The following is a 20,472-nucleotide window of genomic DNA, read 5'->3' on the forward strand; positions in this document are numbered from 1 at the left end:
CTAGTGCTGATTTAAAAGGGAAGTGCCCATCCGATAATTCCCACCCAAAATAACGGCAGTATGAGGCAGCGAAAGCTGAAACAAAATACGTCTCGAATGAAAATGTGCTGTAGAGTCCCGCTGGTTGTGTGACTGACTGTGGGCCAGTTGATGATGACAACAGGCCAAGCTGTGATGTTAATCTAAGTGAGATCGTTTCTTCGACATTCCTCCTGGTCTGGTTCACCAACAGCCCGGCCCACACAATCAACAGCACTGTACTGTGCACCACAGTGTCTATCATTACCCCTGACACTGGACTCATTACACACAAGTGTTCTATATATTCTAGATCGGGGATGGGCAACTTTGATGGGGGTGAGGGCCGCAGTGGCTCGCAGGTCTGCGTGCCTACATCTATACCCACACATGGGGCAGAGAGAACATTTTTCAGTTTTCAAGCTAATTTCATGCAATTCTGCATATTTTGCCATTGGGTGGAGAGAAATGTTGTTGTTTTTAATATGATATCTGAGCGAGAGTGACTAAGTAAATCAATGGGCCCCCCCAGTTGGTAATTCGACCATGATTATTACAAGTGTAGATAGCTGGCTAGACTAACTTACCAATCTAAAGTTGTCAGTGACTGACATAACAAGAGGAAAACTGCTGACACACAACCGCACAACCAAATTTCAAAATTGCACCTTTATATATTCTACTATTCTAACTCTCAACAGTAAGCTGAGACCCCGGCTGGCGGGCTGCCAGTTGCCCATCCCTGTTCTAGATAGTTCACCTCAGGGAAAGTTCATACCTCCAAAGCATATCTTTGCATAGCCAGGTATCACAGATGTATTTGGCCTTTAGCAACTCAAAAGAGGGAAAGTAAATTTTATTGCAATCTGTTAGGCCTCTATTGATGTACTTCAACTTGACAAACAGAAGTGTAGGAAATGGCAACAAGCATGACACTAGAGTAGACATAACCGTATTATAACATTAGCTACAATAAGATAGTAAAGCTGGCTAGCTAGCTAGCTAACGTTAGCTAGGCTAATTGAGACTAGCTACATAACTTGAACTGTGGACTTTGTCCCCTTCTGAATCCTACAGGAAATAACAACTCCGTTCAGATTATTAAGTAGCAGCGTGTCAGAAGTGCTTCAACCTCATCAAATATAAGACCAGAACATTGTCCGAGTCGACAGGAGAGGTGATTTCACAACAGCTGACTGCTTTGCATCTTGTCATTGAGCAGCCCAAGGCGGAGTCATTGCTATGGATACTCACACAGGCAGACCAGCAGAAGAGCCCATGCAGCGCAGGGAGGACAGTCAGAGACGAGCAGCTAATGAATACTAACAATTGAAGTTATTTCTGATTTTGGGTTTGGACAGGGCAGAAGCAAATCAGGCATGGGTACATTTGGCAGAAGTAATCAGGCCTGGGTAGGGCCTGAACGTCGGGTATGGGTAGGGCTCGGGCTGAACATTCATGCCCGTGCAGGGCTCTAGTTCTTTGTGCTAGGGTGGTTTATGTAAGAGTGTGGTAGCGTGGATAGGTATGTGTTCAGTCAAGCTTTGCCAAGGAGACCTGCAGGGAGTTACTGTTTGATAAAGGTTAATGAGTGAGAAAGAGAGAGGGGGGGATTGAGAGAAAGACCCTGGAGGCCACAGCTCTGACAATGTGAGACGAGTTCCTTTCAGAATGCAGGAGGTGGCAGCCCTGCCTCACACAGGAACCCCAGGGAGGTGTGTATGTGTGTGTGTGTATGTGTGCGCACTGCTAATGGGTCTCAGGTGGGTAACAGTTGCAGCACTGTGAACTACACCCGTGAATTGTATTTCTGTGCCAGTGAGGTATAGTGTGTGTGTGTGGCTGCCTTTAATGATCCGGAGGTGGGTCTGTGGGGTAGCATTGTAAACCTCAGATCAGAGGCTCATGCCCTGCCTCCCTGATGTGTGTGTCACCCTAACCCGAGGCAGACACCGTGTGATTGACAGGGCTGACTCCATGGGCCAAGCCCGCTCCCTCTGCCCAGTACACAAGGCTAACCACCTTTTCAGTCAAGACTGTAGGGGCTCTATTTTAACATACCAAACACAATAGTACATTTAAGTGCTGGCGGTAGCGCTTTAGGTCCGAGGGTGTGTCAGGAATATTTTTGTTATTTTCACAGCCGTTATTATGAGTGCAATAGCTGGCGGTGGCGCGAAAGGGCTGGGTTTTGATGAATGAACACTGTTCAATTAAGGTGTTCCAAGGCTTATACTGCTTGTGTTTGTCTCAAGTTCTGTAGGTTATTGACAGTCTTTGCTTTGTCATCAAGTCCAATTCGGCTGGGGGACGGAATATTGTCGTCCTAGTCCATTGTGGATTGATACAGTTTATTAAATAGCATAGCCTACAGTAACGAGTGACAGCTACAGTAAAAAACATATATATAATAACATCCAGTGTTTGCTCAATATGTTTGGAGTGTTGACAGTCAATATTGTTGTAATTGGCTTTAACTAATATATGCCTTTACGCATTGCAATTCTCTTCAAATAAAAAAGACTAGGCTCCCGTAAATTGCATTGTATGTGTAAGGCACGTTCTCAATAAGCAAGATATAGCCAGGCCTACCGTTGATATGGCGTTATACAGAAACAATTTTGTTTGGAGGAGCGAGTCTTTGGTAACCGGACAAAGGCGCTCTTTGGGAAATGGGGATGGATACAAGCCGAATGGAGTACGCACTGCAGGTAGGCTTATGTTAACTGTGAAAAATGCAAAAGAACGCTGGCAATAATGTCACGAGTAGACCACTATACGGATAAATGACCATACGCTTTGCTGTTGAACCAGCATTATATAAAGGTAAGGGTAGCCTACTAAGTAGAGGTCGACCGACTATGATTTTTCAACGCCGATACCGATTATTGGAGGACCAAAAAATACGATACCAATTAATCGGCCGATTTTTAGATATATACAGTATTTGTAATAATGACAATTACAACAAAACTGAATGAACAATGAACACTTTTATTTTAACTTAATACAATACATAAATAAAATCTATTTAGTCTCAAATAAATAATGAAACATGTTCAATTTGGTTTAAATAACACAAAAACACAGTAAACACAGGAAAGTAAAAGTGCAATATGTGCCATGTAAAAAAGCTAACGTTTAAGTTCCTTGCTCAGAACCTGAGAACATATGAAAGCTGGTGGTTCAATATTCCCAGTTCTTCAATATTCCATGTTAAGAAGTTTTAGGTTGTAGTTATTATAGGAATTATGACGCGTCAACTTTTTCTCTCTATACCATTTGTATTTCATATACCTTTGACTATTGGATGTTCTTAAAGGCACTTTAGTATTGCCAGCCTAATCTCGGGAGTTGATAGGCTTGAAGTCATAAACAGCGCTGTGCTTCAAGCATTGCTAAGAGCTGCTGGCAAAACGCAGTAAGATGCTGTTTGAATGAATGCTTACGAGCCTGCTGCTGCCTACCACCGCTCAGTCAGACTGCTCTATCAAATATCAAATCATAGACTTAATTATAATATAATAAACACAGAAATATGAGCCTTTGGTCTATAATTTCGAAAACAAAACATTTATTCTTTCAGTGAAATGCGGAACCGTTTCGTATTTTATGGAACGGGTGGCAACCCTAAGTCTAAATATTGCTGTTACATTGCACAACCTTCAATGTTATGCCATAGTTATGTTTAATTCTGAATTAATTAGTTCACAGTTCACAATGAGCCAGACGGCCCAAACTGTTCCACATACCCTGACTCTGCTTGCACTGAACGCAATTTCCATAGTTAATATTGCCTGCTAACATGAATTTATTTTAACTAAATATGCAGGTTAAAAAAATATACTTCTGTGTATTGATTTTAAGAAAGGCATTGATGTTTATGGTTAGGTACATTTGTGCAACTGTCACGATCGTCTATGTGTGAGAGAGAGGACCAAGGCGCAGCGTGTGCAAAATACATTTCTCTTTCATTGAGAGAAAGGAAAAAAACACAAAACGAACACTGAATACAAACTAAACAAAACAACCGTGAGGACAAGCTAGTTAACCTAGTAATATCATCAACCATGTGTAGTTAACTAGTGATTATGTGAAGATTGATTGTTTTTTATAAGATAAGTTTAATGTTAGCTAGCAACTTACCTTGGCTCCTTGCAGCCACAAGGTCCTTTTTGACGCTGCACTCGCGTAACAGGTGGTCGGCCTGCCACACAGTTTCCTTGCGGATTGCAATGTAATCGCCCATAACCGGCATCCAAAAAGGCCGAAATACCGATTGTTATGAAAGCTATGCCGATTAATCTGTCGACCTCTACTACTAAGGGTTTGCTTTGTAATCGAACGAAACGCAAAACAAGCAATTGTTACAGGAAAATAACTTAAATGTTTCTAAATATGAGTGTCACCGGATTATCTCATCTCTTGTTCAATGATGGGCATAAGGCCTACATGGAGGGTTTTTTACTCAACCAAAATACTAACAGGAGCTGGTTAAAATAATGTAATAGCCTACATAGATAAAAAGGGGATGTCTGCTCACTGTTTTGCTGCTGCCAAACGGGATCTTTTAATAAAGCTATGGTGATTAAGATTTATTTCAAAGTGGTCTCACGAGCCAAACCCTTTTCTGATAGTCTTGACTACATGGCGAATGTATTGGGAATGACAACAAAAAACTACCTCCATTGAGAGGTGGAGAGGCTATGCTCGGTTTGTAATCAAACGAAACAAAACCGTTTTTAAATACGAGGTTTACGGGCACAAAAAGCACATCTTTCTTGTTCCATGTACAAATAGGCACTGCATCACGGCTGGATAGGCTGCGCTTCCATTGTCAATATCCATGCCATAACAAACCGTGTTACTGCTAAGACCAGCTTCCTGTTGGTCTTAAATATCCCACCAGAGCATACTAAAATGTGCACTTTGGCGCACTTTTCAGGACACACCTCAGATATTGCCAACCCTCCCACTTCAGCACAAGCAAGCTCATATAAGACCGGTAAATTACCAATCCTGGCGCTAGGGTTTGAAAATAGAAGAGCGCCGGCTTTAAGGTTCGATTACTTAAAAATCCTACAATGTGATTTTCTGGATTTTTGTTTTAGATTCCGTCTCTCACAGTTGAAGTGTACCTATGATAAAAATGACAGACCTCTACTTGCTTTGTAAGTAGGAAAACCTGCAAAATCGGCAGTGTATCAAATACTTGTTCTCCCCACTGTATATATATATATATATTTTTTAACTGCATTGTTGGTTAGGGGCTCATAAGTAAGCATTTCACTGTTGTATTCGGCGCATGTGACTAATAAAATTTGATTTGATTTACTGTGTCATAGCATCAAGGACTGCTACTTCGATGCAGAAACATATGTGAAATGTTACAGACACAGCTGGACAAGATGGAAACGGACACAGTGACAGTGCGCACCGAGGAAGAGAGGCCACGGACAGACAGAGCTGAAACTTCACTGCTTGACATATATGATACAATCATGGTTGAGAATAAAACAAATGAACAACGAAACAGCACAGAAAGTAAGTGAAAGAAATAGGTTTTGATTATGTTTTACTGGTAATGGGAACATACGTAAATGCCAACAAAATACCTTTTTGGTCAGTGGGGGGGGGGGGGGGGGGGGGGGTGTATGTGTGTGCGTGCGTGCGTGCGTGCGTGTGTGGACGACGCTGGGCCAATTGTGCGCCGCCCTATGGGACTCCCATTTAGGCCGGATGTGATACAGCCTGGATTCAAACCAGGGACTGTAGTAATGCCTCTTGCACTGCAGACCGCTGTGTCCATGTGTGTGTTAACTATTTAACTGTACTATTTAACTGTACTAGAATGCTAAAAAGGCCGCAATTTTTTTTTTTATATCGGTTATCGGTATCAGTATTGTTTTTTGGGGAGGCAAGGAAAATATCGGATATCGACCCAAAATATCATATCGGTGCATCACTAACCTCTATCTATGCATTATGTATCTGTAAAGTTCTAAACATTGTATCCCTTTGAATAATCCCCAGGTCAGCAAGCTACAGAAACCCCAGCATGCTTTGTCCTGCTCTCTGGTGTAGGGTTAGTCTCATGAGGGCTCTGTCCTAGCAGGCAGGAAGGCCCAGTTCAAAACAAAGCCTGTGGATTATACACTGTGGAGAGCACCGGCAGTGGCATAGCACTCATTCAGTCATCGTGTGGTTTCTGTGATCACCCATTTCAAACAGTTCGGTTCCTCTGTTCAACTTGGACCTGGTGTTCACATTGACTACTGCTGCTCAGAATGTTGCAGACAAAGAAAGATGGTTTGTCACTGTCACACACAAACGCATGTGCGCAAATAGACAAACACACACACAAACACATCCATTCACGCACCCACCCACATGTCAAGATGTAATTTTCACAGAGGTGCCATTCCTCTCCTGGTACGGGGAAAACAACATGTCAGGATGGCAAGTCACATGGACCAAAATAGTCTGGTTACGTGCTGCAACACAACCATCACTCAATCAGGGATGAGTGTTGTATGTTCCACATATGAATAATATGTCAGAAACATATTAATAACACAATGGTGACATCCTCTAAGGCTTTATGAGCTGGAGGGAAATCAACTAGCACTGTTTGCTCTTCCTGCTGTGGTGTGTGTGTGTGTGTGTGTGTGTGTGTGTGTGTGTGTGTGTGTGTGTGTGTGTGTGGGGGGGGGCTTTCTCCCCCAATGTCTGGGTAAATCGATGGTAAAAAGAAAAGCAGAGCCCTTGGGAGGGAAGGCGGGGCCCTCACAAGGTCCTCCCAAAAAACTGCTGTCAGCCATCCAACTGCTGTGTAAGGAGAGAGGGATGAAAGGAGGAGGGGAGGAGAGAGAGATGGGGCTTATCCTCTGAGCCGACATTGCAGCGGCACACTGATTACTGAGACAGGTCATCTGTGCTCAGAGAGTGTGTGTGTATATGTGTGTGTGTGTGTGTAAGCAAATCTGTAAATGCAACAGCAGATGTTCTTGTATGAGTGTGCATGTGCGCCACAGAGATAGTATTTGCACAAATGTGTGCGTGTATGTGTTCCTTTTGTGCATTTGTCCTTGCCTGTGGAGGAGTGGCAGCACCCATCCAGTCATCTCCATATTAAAGGGTTTCCCCTGAAGAGCCTGTGTATGTCTTTGATCTGTAGACCTCTTCACCGAGACCCAGTGTGATTAATGCAGTTTGGTTTGCTGCTCCCTCCAGACACAGAGGCTCTTCATACGTAATAGACTTTACGCAAAAATACTCTCGACTACACGTATACTGTAATGTATACCAGGTAGCGCAGGACAGTTGCCTCCCTCTAAGCAGGGCAGTGTAAACAGAAACGTCTCATTGAGCCAACACTCTTACAGTAAACATTTTAATAGCATAGCAATGTTTTAGAAACAGCTCAAATGTACAGGCATTTAGCACATTTTTTAGACTTGTTTTAATTGAGTTTTTATCTGAAATTTTAGTAACAGCCTGTAACATTCTGAAACTGTAGCTTTAAATCTCAAGCGATTATTTCGATGTTTTTGCTCGACTGCACTAAGCCACTGAGGTCCAGACAAGAAGCAACTCCCTCGGGAATAACTAACGATTTCAGTCGCAATTTGCTTTTACCTCATATAATGACTTCCATGAAATTGATCAAATGAAGCCTGGGTTGTTCTAAGGTAACTTTAATAAGGTAGCTTGTATAAGCCTAAGAGCTTGTGCTAGCTATGGTTCAGCTAAACATCAGCATTCAACTACAGCCAGCACGTTTGTGAGGATGCAGAAGTGATTTTGTTTGTTTAGCTAGCTAGCTAATGTTACCTATCTGTGTAGCGTATACAGTGCGTTCAGAAAGTATTGAGACCATTTGACTTTTTCCACATTTTGTTGGGAGAAACTCCCCAAATACAGGTGTGCCAAGCTAGTAGGGTCATACCCAAAAAGACTTGTGGCTATAATCGCTCCCAAAGGTGCTTCAACAAAGTACTGAGTAAAGGGTCTGAATACTTACATTACTAGCCAAGATTTGGACACACCTACTCATTCAACGGTTTTTCTTTATTTTTACTATTTTCTACCTTGTAGAATAATAGTAAATACATAAAAACTATGAAACAACACATATGGAATCATGTAGTAACCAAAAAAGTGTTAAACATATCAAAATATATTTGAGATTTGAGATTTTTTTTCAAGTAGCCACCCTTTGTCTTGATGACAGCTTTGCACACTCCTGGCATTCTCTCAACCTGGTTCATGAGGTAATCACCTGAAATGCATTTCAATTAACAGGTGTGTCTTGTTAAAAGTTCATTTGTGGAATTTCTGTTCTTCTTAATGCGTTTGAGCCAATCAGTTGTGTTGTGACAAGGAGGGGTGGTATACATATAGCCCTATTTGGTAAATGACCAAGTCCATAATATTGTCAAGAACAGCTCAAATAAGCTAAGAGAAACGACCGTCCATCATTTCTTTAAGACATGACGGTCAGTCAAATCGGAAAAATTTCAAGAACTTTGAAAGTTTCTTCAAGTGCAGTCGCAATAATAATCAAGCGCTATGATGAAACTGGCCCTCATGAGGACCGCCACAGGAAAGGAAGACCCAGAGTTACCTCTGCTGCAAATGATAAGTTTTCACGAAGTTACCAGCCTCAGAAATCGGCAATTAACTACACCTCAGATTGCAGCCCAAATAAATGCTTCACAGAGTTCAAGTAACAGGCACATCTCAACATCAACTGTTCAGAGGAGACTGCGTGAATCAGGCCTTCATGGTCAAATTGCTGCAGAGAAACCACTACTAAAGGACACCAATAAGAAGAGATTTGCTTGGGCCAAGAAACACGAGCAATGGACATTATACCAGGGAAAATCTGTCCTTTGGACTGATGAGTCCAAATTTTAGATTTTTGGTTCCAACTGCCGTGTCTTTGTGAGACGCAGAGTAGGTGAATGGATGATCTCCGAATGTGTGGTTCCCACCGTGAAGCATGGAGGAGGAGGTGTGATGGTGCTTTGCTGGTGACATTGCCGGTGATTTATTTAAAATTCAAGGCACACTTAACCAGCATGGCTACCACAGCATTCTGCAGTTATACGCCATCCCATCTGGTTTGCGTTCAGTGGGACTATCATTTGTTTTTCAACAGGACAATGACCGAACACACCTCCAGGCTGTATAAGGACTATTTGACCAAGAAGGAGAGCGATGGAGTGCTGCATCAGATGACCTGACCTCCACAATCACCCAACCTCAACCCAATTGAGATGGTTTGGGATGAGTTGGACCGCAAATTGAAGGAATAGCAGCTAACAAGTGCTCAGTATATGTGGGAACTCCTTTGAGACTATTGGGAAAGCATTCCAGGTGACTACCTCATGGAGCTAGTTGAGAGAATGCCAAGAGTGTGCAAAGCTGTCAAGGCAAAGGGTGGCTACTTTGAAGAATATCAAATATTTAGATTTGTTTAACACTTTTTTGGTTACTACATGATTCCATATGTGTTGTTTCATAGTTTTTATGTATTTACTATTATTCTACAAGGTAGAAAATAGTAAAAATAAAGAAAAACTCTTGAATGAGTAGGTGTGTCCAAACATTTGACTGGTATTGTATGTAAATGTGATATTTCAGGTTTTTTGGTTAGTCATTATAGGGTATTGTGTCAAGGGGCCTGAATACTTTCCGAATGCACTTTATTATAATATGAATGACACTGTATGATAATGTTACTGTACTTTTATATTCGTATGGGAATACGAATATAAAAGTACTAACAGCTAAATGAATGTCTACGGACAAGAAAATAAACCATTTTAATTGTCTGCACAGGCTTGTGAATTGTTGCATTATTCAAGAGTGTAATATGGTTTGGTTGCATTATTCAATAGTGTAATTAGGGCTGGGCGATATGGCCTAAAAAGCATAAGCTTTGTTGTACAATAAAATGTGAAATACACTGCATTTCAAACAGTCAGCAATAAGCTAATGAATTCAGGGCTGGTGAAATTATACCTGCCTTCCACAACCATAAGACCCACTAAAAATTCAATTATTTTATGAAAAGTTTAACCTGCTTTTTTTGCAATAATCACTGATCTGGCTTTCTACAAAAATGCCCTTTTTGTTACAAAATGTAACCAGAATAATGCCATGAATAATGCACATTCACTAATAATGACTAACTTCTTGTAGCAGACATTATCGAAAATGAACACAGGTGTCACGCCCTGACCGTAGATTGCTTTGTATGTTTCTATTTTTTGTTTGTTCAGGGTGTGATGTGGGTGGGTATTCTATGTTGTATGTCTAGGTGTTGTTTTCTAGGTTTAGGCCTGGTATGGTTCCCAATCAGAGGCAGCTGTCAATCGTTGTCTCTGATTGGGAACCATACTTAGGTAACCTGTTTTCCCACTTTTGTTCGTGGGTGGTTGTTTTCTGTGTCTGTGTTTTCACCATACAGAACTGTTTCGATTTTCATTTCTTTCATTCTCTTTGTTATTTTGTATTTTTCGTGTTCTGATATAATAAATTATCATGGACACTTACAACGCTGCATTTTGGTCCGATCCTTCCTACTCCTCATCCGATGAAGACGAAGATCGTTACAACAGGTCTTATAAGCAGTCTCTCAAGCACAAGCACAAGTCCACATGCTAGTGAGTAACCAGCTAATCTGTATATTTCAAGTTTAGCCAACTTGGATCTATTTGCTAGCTAACAGGGTAGAACAGTTACATTGTTATGAACACACCCTTCTGTCCAACTATTTGAACAACATGCTAAAAGGCCTGGGACGATACTAGTATCGCAATATTTTTTCCATGGCAAAAATGAAACCACGAAGCAGACTCAACTCTTTGGTCCTTTAAAAACCTTCTGTATGTAAAATACTGTGTGCTATAGCTTGGAAAATAAATGTGACTCTCGGATGACAACATAATGATGTTTGTTTCCAACATCAGGGCTGTTTTCCTAAAGAAGTTAAATGCCCTTCGCGATTTGTTTCCTTGCAGCGATACTAATGAGTATAGCGATACTGGTATCGTTTCGGTCCTACATGCGAAGGGAATTTAGGACTATTCTTGATTTTATCTTGTCTTAAAATATTTGTATGAACATAACAAGATTCAACAACTGAGACATAAACTGAACAAGTTCCACAGACATGTGACTAACAGAAACGGAATAATGTGTCCCTGAACAAAGGGGGGGTCAAAATCAAAAGTAACACTCAGTATCTGGTGTGGCCACCAGCTGCATTTAAGTACTGCAGTGCATCTCCTCCTCATGGACTGCACCAGATTTGCCAGTTCTTGCTTTGAGATGTTACTGTAACAGTATAACTTTAGACCGTCCCCTCGCCCCGACCCGGGCGCGAACCAGGAACCCTCTGCTCACATCAACAACAGTCACCCACGAAGCATCGTTACTCATCGCTCCACAAAAGCCGCGGCCCTTGCAGAGCAAGGGGAACCACTACTTCAACTCAAGGTCTCAAAGCGAGTGACGTAACTAATTGAAACGCTATTAGCGCGTACCCACTAACTAGCTAGCCATTTCACATCCGTTACACTCACCCACCTTTCAACCTCCTCCTTTTCCGCAGCAACCAGTGATCCGGGTCAACAGCATCAATGTAACAGTATAACTTTAGACTGTCCCCTCGCCCCGACCCGGGCGCGAACCAGGGACCCTCTGCACACATCAACAACAGTCCCCTACGAAGCATCGTTACCCATCGCTCCACAAAAGCCGCGGCCCTTGCAGAGCAAGGGGAACCACTACTTCAACTCAAGGTCTCAAAGCGAGTGATGTAACTGATTGAAACGCTATTAGCGCGTACCCGCTAACTAGCTAGCCATTTCACATCCGTTACATTACCACACTCTTCCACCAAGGCACCTGCAAGTTCCCGGACATTTCTGGGGGGGAGAATGGCCCTAGTCCTCACCCTCCGATCCAAAAGGTTCCAGATGTGCTCAATGGGATTGAGATCCGGGCTCTTCGCTGGCCATGGCAGAACACTAACATTCCTGTGTTACAGGAAATCACGCACAGAACGAGCAGTATGGCTGGTGTCATTGTCATGCTGGAGGGTCATGTCAGGATGAGCCTGCAGGAAGGGTACCACATGAGGGAGGAGGATGTCTTCCCTGTAACACACAGCGTTGAGATTGCCTGCAATGACAACAAGCTCAGTTCGATGATGCTGTGACACACCGCCCCAGACCATGACGGACCCTCCACCTCCAAATCGATCCCGCTCCAGTGAACAGGCCTCAGTGTAACGCTCATTCCTATGACGATGAACGTGAATCCGACCATCACCCCTGGGTGAGACAAAACCGCGACTCGTCAGTGAAGAGCACTTTTTGACAGTCCTGTCTGGTCCAGCGACGGTGGGTTTGTGCCCATAGGCAATGTTGTTGCCGGTGATGTCTGGTGAGGACCTGCCTTACAACAGGCCTACAAGCCCTCAGTCCAGCCTCTCTCAGCCTATTGCAGACAGTCTGAGCACTGATGGAGGGATTGTGCGTTCTTGGTGTAACTCGGGTAGTTGTTGTCATTCTGTACCTGTCCCGCAGGTGTGATGTTCGGATGTACCGATCCTGTGCAGGTGTTGTTACACGTGGTCTGTCACTGCGAGGACCATCAGCTGTCCGTCCTGTCTCCCTGTAGCGCTCTCTTAGGCGTCTCACAGTACGGGCATTGCAATTTATTACCCTGGCCACATCTGCAGTCCTCATGCCTCCTTGCAGCATGCCTAAGGCACATTCACGCAAATGAGCAGGGACCCTGGGACTCTTTCTTTTGGTGTTTTTTCAGACTCAGTAGAAAGGCATCTTTAGTGTCCTAAGTTTTCATAACTGTGACCTTAATTGCTTACCGTCTGTAAGCTGTTTGTGTCTTAACGAAAAAATATATGTCACCTGTTTATTTAAATAGCGAATGGAGGACGCTATTCCTATGGTTAATTTTTGTGTCATCCTGTTGTAAAGAGAACAACCTATAGAAAGCTGATGGGATCCTCCTCTTTTTAATAGAGGACATCTCTCTGTTTTCTCACACAATTGCATAGCCTTTAGAAATGTTGCATAACATGAGCTCATGGGCTCTCATGAAGTATTTAATTTGATTTCAATTACATTTGCATTGATGTCAGAGTGATTAGAGAGACAATAGAGTGCTGAGTACCAGGCAGTTAGCAAGTTTGGTAGGCTACTAATGACCATCAGCAGCATCAGAGCTTGGAGAAGCCTAGTTACCGTGACTGGAATTTGACTGCCTTCATGACTTGTGACCGCCAGTGTGGCGGTAATACGGTCACTGTAACAAACAGCCCTAGTTGAGACATAAAAAGGGTACCGTTAGAAAGGGTCACTGCTCCTCTATTACAGTAAAATAATGTCTCAATGTGTATTAGTGTCCATATGACCGATTCTGTTGGAACAAATCTCAAATGCAAATAGCAAGTTGAAACCGCTTGTCAGAGAGGAAGATGGCATCAATCATTTTTGTTGTTTGGAGTGGCAGGGGGAGTGGCTTGGTGTGTGTGTGTGTGTGTGAGAGAGAGAGAGAGATAAAAACAGACCGAGAAAGACAGAAAGAAGAGAGAAATACAGAAACAGAAAGACCTACAACGATAAATCAAGGAGGAGAGCGAGAGAGATATCCAGTAAGGAGGGAGGACATGAGAGCGAAAGAATGCAATATATAAAAAGATAGAGAGGTCCTGTGAGTTGTAGCTATGTCCTCCTCTCTCTAATGGTATTAGTGCACTCAGGGACATTTCTGTTCTACGTAATTCAGACCCTGATGTAGCCCATTAGGTTGTACTCTGGAAGAGGGAGGAGGGAGAAAGAGAGAGAGCACACTTCTGCTCTAAAAGTACTGAAGCCACACCCTGTACTAACCAATCCCCCTCTCCACTCCTCCTTGGGCCTCTCTCTCTCGTCTGACAAGCCAGTCTGAGTCTCTGTGTGGGAGGGTGAGGGTTGGGTTAGAGTGACAGAGAATTAATTCCCCTGTGCCAATTCCCTGTGTCTCCCTCCTACGTGTATGTGCATGTAGGTTCTCTCTCGCTCACACACACACACACTCACACCACACTTCACCCTAAGCGTTCACACACACACACGCACTGACACAGCGCTGGGTCTGTGTTTGCCAGGATTGGAAACTATGCTGCCCATTGTTGCAGAGCGAGGCTTGACACATCGCAATGGAACGCACAGCAGCACAGACACAAAGGACAATTCTAATCCCAAAACAAACACTAACACACAGGTAGCAGACACACTAAGCCGGGCCTAAGTCTGAGGGAACATTAGAGAACAAATAAACTAAAGCTCAGTGCTATGTTGTAGTATTAATGGTTAATAGGAAGTACTCCAAAAGAGCGTCAAGTAACGGTACTCAAAGCAGCTCTCTCTCCTCTCCCCCCTCCCTCCTCCATGATTATCTTTGGTAATGGTGGTTCTCTCTCTCTCTCTCTCTCTCCCTCCATCCATCTATCTCTTTGTCTAGCTGTGTGGTGATAATGGTGGTGTTGGAAGTGTCCCAGGCGACACGGTAGCTATAATTCTGCTGGAGGCCTGATTGACAGTTAAAGCCAAGCTGCGGCCCAGCTGCTACCGTTGTCCTGTTACAGGGGATTACACCGCCCGCCAACCCTTTGCTGCCTCACTCCTCTTTCCATCCTTCTCTCCATTCTTCATTCACCCGCTGCTGTCACGCAATCTCAAAGTCGTGGGCGACTATGGACGACCACTATGGATATCACAGAATGATATCGCTCGCCGGTTTATCCTCCATTTACTAATCCAAAGTAAAGTCTCACATAGCATCTCCATCTCCTCCCATCCTTACGTTCTAACCTCACCAGCATTCCATTCCATAGTTGTTCTATCCATTCTCCTCCATCTTATCTTCCTGTTGTTTTTCACTGTTTTGATAAAAAAAGTGCTTGCACTTCAAATGTCTATGTGGCAGTCTAAGCTTTGAATTTTTAAGAGATCCCAAGCAAAGCTCTGTACAGTATAGTACTGTTTGATAATGGACCAATTGACGTGATAAGACCGGTGACTAGGAATGCATAATTGATGTAAACTAGATAGGTTTCTGTTGATGCACTGCTAAATGGAGGGAAGGAGCGTTGCCTTGAACTGGCAGAAAACACAAACAAACTAAAAGAGGGTGGTGATTTGATAGGCTAATGTAGAAACACAAGCTGTGAATGGGTGAAACTTGTCCACAGCGATACTGGACAAGCTCAGACAGCACAATCTGGCACAACAATAAACAACACTGAAGTAAATACCAATCGATATTGGTGATTACACAAAACTCAAAGTAAAATGGCCGTCTTTGGACTGATTCCACTTGCTATTATCCAGGTGTGAAAAAGTAACAACTATGACCGACCACCAACTAACACAACCTACTTGAAGGTGAGAAGAAATGTGGGAGGTGCTGTACACAACGCCAACAACTCTTCGTGATCCTCTCAGAAATGACAACCTAGCATAATTGAGATAAACCATTGTTGCATTCCAATCCCAGACCAATATTCTTCCAATCAGCCAGCAGACAATGGATAACTCCAGTCCCGTTCGGAGCGCCCTGGAAATACAAGAACCCTTCTGCCAGCACATTAGACTCCCTGGAACGGGTCCAAAACTATCACACACATCTCAATGAGACGCTTACAGTCAGAGCTAGGAGAGATGAACCCAGAGATGTTCCATTGAGTGAATGATTGATGCTTTTATAGGGAGACACAGTCCTGTCCTATCAGGCTTACAACATATTCTCCCTGTCAATGATGGATCGCCTATGTGCCCACAAAAAGTAAACTTATTATCACACATGATTGTAGAAGTGAAACTATTCAAACTACCCAATAGGCCAAAACAGTAACTATTACACAGGTATAAACCGTCCATATAGATAGATTTAACAGTATATAACAGTTTATGCCTACAGTCACATTCACAGGTAACTGTCCTGTTAGTGGCCATAAAAGCAGCCGACCTTCGTGAGCAGGGATCGATATTGATGCCAGACTGACCGGACGGATAAGAAACAAGGCTGCTGTAATTGCATTATGGATAATCGATCCTATCAACTACAGATTGGGCCAACAGCAATAATGACAGTGTCCTGGTTGTCATGACGATCGGTGGCTTGGGGCAGAGGTAGGAGGCTGGGGTACACCACACCGTGATACAGCGATCAGGAGTGAAGACAGTCACGCTAACTCCCTAAGCCCTACAGCCTCTGTTTGGTTACCATTACCTCACTGTACCGACACCGCCTGATATCCATCACAGGCCCTGACCCATCCCTGTCCGTTGTCTGGCCTAGTGTGAGCTGAAGTACCCCTACTGGACCGCACAGCATCACGCATGCTCTCTGAGGACAGCCACTCCCATCATGGCTGTAATGGTGGTTAATTGAGGGGGGAAAAATACTACATCGTTTGAAAATACTGAAGAAATGGGTGATTGGGAATCCTGGGAAATCATAGGCCCAAACTCCTTTGACAGGCTCTTTAAGAGGGCCTGTCTCTCTATGGTTGACCAGGCCTCTCTAGGTCTAAAGTTACAGTGGCTTGACTTCCTATCTCTGCTGCAACACACGCTGCCAAGGGTTCTAGAGAAAAGAGCACCCCCACAGAGTCATGGTGAGCAGCAGCAGCCACAGGGATGGGAGACACAGATCAGACCAGATTAGCAGAGTGAGGGAGAGTGGATAGGAATTGAGAGTACTTAGTTCTACTCAATTGGTTTCCCTTATTCACTCTTGCTGGCTAAACTGGGGGCCCCTCTCACCTAGTATGCTCGTTCATCAATTCGTACCCTTCTTGATAACCTCAATTTAATTCAGTCGTTTTGTAATAACCACCCTTGTGTAATAATCCAAGCACACAAGTGAGGGTTTTAGTGCATAATGAAAATGTGTCCCATGCGTGTAGTTGGAGCTCGCCTAAAAGGATTTTATCTAAAGATCGGTGTCACTGCACACTATGCACATAGGTCTCTATTGAGGTATCCTTCATTTTATTTCTATAGTCCTTTCACTTCTAATTTTAAAAGAATGACAGTTGTAGATCATTTTAACATGGACTTGGTACGTTTCCCACCAGTGCTGTCGAGTTTTAGGGGATCATTTTGTTACATTTTAACTCCAGAGAGTGTAGTACGTCATGCCATGTGTAACCGAGAAGCATTCCCCTTTGCAGGGCATGATGTAGAAAAAACCCTAACTTGTGTTAGTGTAATGACATTACAAATCCACTGAAGGAATTTCCCTAAAAGTTTTGTTTGTGTTTCAGATTTTCTTCTTCTTGAGGCATGTAGACACTGTCGACTGACAGCCGTAAAAGGTTAGTGTCTCCACCCCAAAGCTAACATTTCTTGTCACTTTTGCCCTTTGCAGTGAACGTGCACTGTGACCTTAGGATTCCTCTCTCTGTCTGAGTCTCCTCCCTGTAGCATTCCAAACCAAAGCTTCCACAATCCACTAGATGTGTTTCTGAATAAATACATTCCATTCCGAAGCGCTTTTTTATTGTGCCGACTCAATGGAGTGATTACTTTGTAGCTTCCAGGTTGCCAGCTCCTGTTTAGACAGCTAGAAGCTGAAAGAGGTATTACATTAACATGCACTGGGACAGAGACCAAATAGGACAATAAAATGGGTAGTTTCAACCACAAATAGATATCTACAATTTTTTGACAACAACGTGAGCATGGTTAACGAAATCACCACTGTTTGAATTGTTGTACTGGGAGAAGGGGATGCATGAAACTATACAGTTGACATGAGGAAAAACTAGGTTGGCCAATACAAACCTCTAACGGCCTAACCAAAGGTCACTAATGATTAGCAGACTTTTACCCAGGGCAGGCTAGATAGGCTACTTTCATTTTGACATATTTGACACATGACACAGTAATCCTAGTGGAACCATTCCAGGTCAGGACACAAGTCCAGAAGTTATCCTTTGGGATACGAAAACATCAACAAGTACATGTCTGCGTGATTAATCCACAGCCTAACATACTTCCCCTCTTAGCTCAGCTATGCTACAAGCTAGCATGGGCCACGAGACAAAGAAATGGAAACACACACACACGCAGATTAGATGAGGCCTCCACCTCATTTGGCCAATTTGGTCTGATAGGAGTGTGTGGATTCGTGCCGGAAATGTCTCTAACTGCAGCGGTGCCAAAGAAAGGGAGAAAACATATGCACAATTAAGATAAATATGCTTTTTATTGTCACATACACCGGATAGGTGCAGTGAAATGTGTTGTTTTACAGGGTCAGCCTTAGTAGTACAGCAACCCTAGAGCAAATTAGGGTTAAGTGCCTTGCTCAAGGGCACATCGACAGATTTTTCACCTTGTCGGCTACTGGCCTAACACTCTAACCGATAGGCTACCTGCCGCTCTAAGTAACGCTTTACATAAACGTTGCTATTCTGTAATAATACTATAATTACTAACAACAACAACCTTATTACTGTAGTAATTACAGCATCACTCATAGGTATAAGAGAATCTTAATGTATAGTGTTACCCTCACCTGCATGTTTCTAGCATGTTTCTATAGGTAAAATATATCATTTGGCAATCAGACAGAATATAGCCAGTAATGAAGCCACCGCTGGGTTAGATAGACCCACCTCTGATTCCTGCCTGTAGTAATCTGGGGAGGATTGTCCAGTAATCTCCTGCAGGATCCACACTCCTCTCTAATAACAAGAATAATCCTCTCTCTGCTCTTCCTCTTATCAATCCTATCATCAATATCTAGGAGGTATGGCAGCACAAGAGGCCCAATGGCTGATAATAGTGTAAAGAAATCAATCAAATCAGTGTTTACAGTAATGTGATGCCATGGGGTTGCCAGTTGGCAGAGGGTACATGTTCCTTTTCATGGATAGGCCTACAGACTGCACTTTGAAACACATGGCAGTGAAAGATATAATTGTCAATAACTGCTCTAAGCAGACAGCACATGTTCAAGATAAACAGCTTTCTGGCTACAGTGCAATATCTCAGCTGCTGTGTAGTAGCCCTGAAGGTTGCTTTGGAGAATATATTCACTAAATCATAGCCGATAAACTCAACTCCAAGATGTATGATGTAGTTGAGCGGGCTAACGTTACTAGTGTGGGGTTTTATGAAAAATTACAGATTTCAACAACCAAAAAAAGCCCGCAATTAAACACGAGACTATTCTGTGTAATTGCGGGTTAGTTTTTTAAATAACAACTTTATAAAAACGTATAAAAACCCACACTAGTCGCCGCTCAACCCCATCATAAATAGTTGAGTTTAATCCGCTAACTAAATCAGAGCAGAACACGTAGCCTATTCTAGCCTTATAGGAAATTAAAATTACATTTTTACTTCGGCTGTACAGTCAAAACAGAAAACTGTAACATCGAAATGATCCAAATGTCACTATGTTGCAGTGTATTCAAAGTTCACATTTGTCAACAGTCGGATTTGAAGAAGCTCTGCGGGAGGTCCCGACTAAACTGGAGGTCCCGACTGAGCTGAAGCCCCCCCCAAACAAACAAAAAACAGTCCCATAACATAAGGAATTGAATTGCACTTTATCAAGGCTTATACCAATAGGAACCATGTGCGCAGTTGCTTAGCCCTAATTGAATGACGTTATGGCCACACACACACACACACACACACACACACACACACACACACAGTCAAGCTTGCATAACTTTGCGAACAGCCATAGCTCCTGCGCTGTGACACTCGGGTGTGACACTGCGACTTCACCCATGCACTTCTTGCTATGATGCGTAACGTGCGTATTTCTCATCCAAATCACCGTCCCTTCTTCACTGATAAATCAACAAACCTTATCAGAACAACATGATAGCCGTAACGCGAGGTAGCTAGACGATTTGCCAAATAAAATGATGTGTTTATTTTGAGTTGACTCACCGTTTGCTGAATATTTTTGACAGTTTGTCGGGAGTCTCCGAGTTTAGCTGCCACCACGATGATGATCCGCCCTCCCGTTCTGCGCTTCAGTGACCGCAGGGTAACATTACCGCCTACAGACAGTTTCCTCCAATCAAAATCCCAAACTACCAACTGACTGAAATTTTATCCAATGATAATAGCGAAAATGTCCTTTTGACAGACGCTACCTTCAATCACAGCTTCGTATTTTACAAGCGAACGCCCTGATGTTTTCCTTCGGCTCTGTAATTTACTTTGATAGACAACCAGAACGTACAATGAGTACGTTTGACGCCTTTTACGGGACTGTATTGGCCCAATAGGCAACCATAAGAACAGCCATTGAAGAATATCACGCAACCCGACTAAAACGTCAGAATGTCGCCGGCGGATAGTCTCCATGGCTAGATCATATATCAATCGCATTGGGCGC

The 20,472-nt window shown here is 43.1% G+C and overlaps 1 protein-coding gene across 8 annotated transcripts in view; it reads right to left on the reverse strand.

Annotated features, from left to right (window-relative positions):
- The window catches only part of LOC129859250 (microtubule-associated protein 4), a 111,168-nt gene extending 91,041 nt beyond the window's left edge, over positions 1 to 20,127 (reverse strand). For all 8 annotated transcript variants that reach the window (XM_055928768.1, XM_055928770.1, XM_055928774.1 and 5 more), the window contains exon 1: positions 20,019 to 20,127. The gene's annotated coding sequence lies outside the window, so the exon portion shown is untranslated. The remainder of the gene's footprint in view (positions 1 to 20,018) is intronic.
- Positions 20,128 to 20,472: the final 345 nt, after the last annotated feature.

The sequence above is a fragment of the Salvelinus fontinalis genome, chromosome 7 (genome assembly GCF_029448725.1).
Source record: "Salvelinus fontinalis isolate EN_2023a chromosome 7, ASM2944872v1, whole genome shotgun sequence".
Lineage (NCBI taxonomy): Eukaryota > Metazoa > Chordata > Actinopteri > Salmoniformes > Salmonidae > Salvelinus > Salvelinus fontinalis.